General features: G+C 40.4%; 1 pseudogene; it reads left to right on the forward strand.

The window, feature by feature from the left end:
• Positions 1–270: 270 nt before the first annotated feature.
• Positions 271–3890, forward strand: LOC107891605 (asparagine synthetase [glutamine-hydrolyzing] 1-like; annotated as a pseudogene).

A 3890-nucleotide genomic window follows, 5' to 3' on the forward strand; every position in this document is an offset into this window, starting at 1 on the left:
TGACTATCGGAGCCAGCGCAATTTCCGAGAGTCATTTCCAAAAACAGGAAAAGTTTTTGACAATGGAGGGGTGATGATGAGTCAGCAATGGAAGTGGATAAAGCCCCGTTAGTGATGGGACGAAACCAAGTAAGAACACGTGGCCTGATGGGAGAGGTGGGCCCGAGGAAGCGACGAAACATCGCCGTTTGAAAGGTGCCCCAGACATTTTGCAACTATTTATAGGTTGTGATGGATATTTGAAAACACAACAACGTGTTTGCCTTCCCCCTTTTACACTCCCCCACTCTTTCCTCTCCTCTTTACTTCCCCCTTCACATATATCTTCCTTTTCATCTTCTTCCTCTTTCTTTTTCTTCAAATACTGCCCTCTAATTTTCTCTACTTCTTGTTAAAAAGAAAGGTGTTTTGGGAGTGTTTAATTATTGAAACAAAATGTGTGGGATTTTAGCTGTTTTGGGTTGTTCTGATGATTCTCAGGCAAAAAGGGTTCGAGTGCTGGAACTTTCCCGCAGGCAATTCATCTTTCTTTTTTCTTTTTTGCTAATTTTGATGTTTGTGTCTTTAAAATGGTTGCATAACATTTCTCCAATAGGTTTAGACAATGACAAAGTGTTTTTATGGTTTGTTGCTGTCAAAGATCAGCGAAAAAAAAAGACAGGGTTCGGGTGAAATTTAACAACCTTAAAACTTGGTCTTGAATTCTTGGTCATCTTTAAGCTATATCGGGTGTTTTGAAGCAGAGATACTCTGCAACTTGAAAACGATATAAAGGGACATAAGCAAAAAAAAGTGGCAGAGTCCATGTTTCAAGATGCTAGTTCAAGCAGCTCATGAACATAAAAGACTAATAAATTGAATTGAATTTATTGGTTAATGAGTTAGTGATTGTCCACGTTGATGATGGTTTACCAACAGGCTCAAGCACCGTGGTCCTGACTGGAGTGGCCTCTACCAACATGGAGACTGTTATTTGGCCCATCAACGCCTCGCCATCATTGATCCTGCTTCTGGTGACCAACCTCTCTTTAATGAAGACAAGTCTGTTGTTGTCACTGTAAGTCTCTCTCTCTTTGCTTCTTTTTATTTAATATTTCTCCAGTTCCACCCTATGGCCACTCATTTAACTTTTTCAACACTTGAGGACTGCCTAATTGGTCAATTCTGTGCTGAAAACTAGGTGAATGGAGAGATTTACAACCATGAAGAACTGAGGAAGAAGTTGGCCAACCACAAGTTCAGGACTGGCAGTGACTGTGATGTTATTGCCCATCTGGTGAGTCTCCATGGATAGAGCTAATTTTTTTGGTCTGAAGTTTCTATTTTGTTTTGTGAATGATTGCCTAATAAGTACTTGACCTATATGATAGTATGAGGAGTATGGTGAAGACTTTGTGGATATGTTGGATGGAATCTTCTCATTTGTGCTGCTGGATACCCGTGACAACAGCTTCATCGTTGCACGCGATGCTATCGGTGTCACCTCCCTCTATATTGGCTGGGGACTTGATGGTATTAAATCTAGGTTTTTTTTTCTCAGTTGCAAGTAATTTGGGTTGAAACTGGTTTTTGCTAATTTAATTTCTACTTCTTATAACCAGGTTCGGTTTGGATATCGTCGGAATTGAAAGGGTTGAATGATGACTGTGAACACTTTGAAAGCTTTCCCCCTGGTCACTTGTACTCTAGCAAATCAGGAGGATTTAGAAGGTGGTACAATCCACCTTGGTTCTCTGAGGCCATTCCATCGGTTCCATATGATCCCCTAGTACTTAGACGTGCCTTTGAAAATGTAAAACTGATTACTTGCCGCCCAAGAAGCACTTTATGCTTTTGGACTAAAGAAATAAATATATTTTTTCTGTAGTTTTGGCTTACGGGTTGTATCAAATATGTTTACTGGCGGTGACCGAAAGACTGATGACTGATGTGCCTTTCGGAGTTTTGCTATCTGGAGGACTTGATTCATCATTGGTTGCTTCTATCACTGCTCGGTATTTAGCTGGTACCAAGGCTGCCAAACATTGGGGAGCTCAGCTCCATTATTTCTGCGTTGGCCTAGAGGTAAGTTGTAAAGTATAAGGATGAACCCTTAAAGCTCTAGAGGATTTGAATGATTCTTAAAACTTGATTGTCAATTTCTCTGCAGGGTTCACCAGATTTGAAGGCAGCAAGGGAGGTTGCAGACTATCTGGGAACAGTCCATCATGAATTTCATTTCACTGTTCAAGTATTGACTCGACATTTTTGTAGCAGTTTCTATTCAAGAATTTAGGGCTTAATAAACCTGTAACAAGCTAGACTGCTCTCTAATTTGGCAGGACGGAATCGATGCCATTGAAGATGTCATCTACCACATCGAAACATATGATGTCACCACGATCAGGGCAAGCACTCCTATGTTCCTGATGTCAAGAAAGATCAAGTCACTAGGTGTGAAGATGGTTATTTCTGGTGAAGGCTCCGATGAGATATTTGGTGGATACCTGTACTTCCACTAGGCACCAAATAAGGATGAATTCCACCGGGAGACATGCCGCAAGGTAATAGATCATCTTATTCAGCACTTCACTTATGAGTAGGGGAGTTGGAACATAAGGATATTAACGAAAACTGGTCTGTTCTGATACCTTTTTATGCAGATCAAGGCCCTTCACCAATATGATTGCCTGAGAGCTAACAAAGCAACATCCGCATGGGGATTAGAGGCACGAGTCCCCTTCTTAGACAAAGAATTTATCAATGTTGCCATGTCTATAGACCCTGAAGCGAAGATGGTATGTAAACAAGCATCTTTTTTCTTATTGTTCCTGGAATTGCTTGGTTTATTCATTCATGGTTGAGATTTACAGACTTATGACAAATAGTTCTTTGTTTATGAATCAGATAAAAAATGATGAAGGACGCATCGAGAAGTGGGTTCTAAGAAGGGCATTTGATGACGAAGAACATCCCTATCTGCCAAAGGTCTTCTAACTTCATTTCTTGTTTTTCATTGTCAACTATGAAGCTAAACTAACATGTCCTATATGATGGCCTGCAGCATATCCTCTACAGACAAAAAGAACAGTTCAGTGATGGTGTTGGTTATAGTTGGATCGATGGTCTCAAAGCCCATACTGCCCGACATGTAAAATATCTTTCTTAAGTGGGTTCTGTTATATGCGTTTGCTTAGTTTATTGTTTATAATTTAACAATTACAATCTTTCAGGTGACCGATAAGATGATGTCCAATGCTTCATTCATATTTCCTCACAACACACCAACTACAAAAGAAGCATATTACTACAGAATGATTTTCGAGAGGTTCTTCCCTCAGGTGATTTTCTGAATCTCGTAGTTTGAATACGTTTACACTTCTAACTTTTTGTCAGCAGCATTAATTGCTAAAGTGACCATCTTCCTTTGCTTGGTTTACCAGAACTCAGCTAGATTGACTGTCCCTGGAGGAGCTAGTGTGGCATGCAGCACTGCTAAAGCTGTTGAGTGGGACACTGCCTGGAAATACAACCTCGACCCTTCAGGCCGGGCTGATTTGGGGGTTCATCTCTCTGCTTACGACGCAGAGACTCCTCTCAGCAACAAGCCATCCAAGGTTATTGATGGTATACCACGGATGATGGCCTTTCCTGGAGTTGCCATACAGAGTTAATGCCTGCCTACTGGAAGACAACAGAATGTATGAATTATTTAATAAAATGAGTAGGATCAAACTTCCGAATGTGTTGGTGTATAATATAGGCGATGTTTACGAGTACTAAGAGATACAGTGATCGTCGGATCATCTTTGGTTGTCATCAACCTGTTGTTTCTTTAAGCTAAGTGTGCATTCAATATTTTTGTAGTGGAAGTTAATTATGAATGAGAATCTTCCCTTTTTTTGGTTTAA

This window comes from Gossypium hirsutum, chromosome D09 (assembly GCF_007990345.1).
Source record: "Gossypium hirsutum isolate 1008001.06 chromosome D09, Gossypium_hirsutum_v2.1, whole genome shotgun sequence".
Lineage (NCBI taxonomy): Eukaryota > Viridiplantae > Streptophyta > Magnoliopsida > Malvales > Malvaceae > Gossypium > Gossypium hirsutum.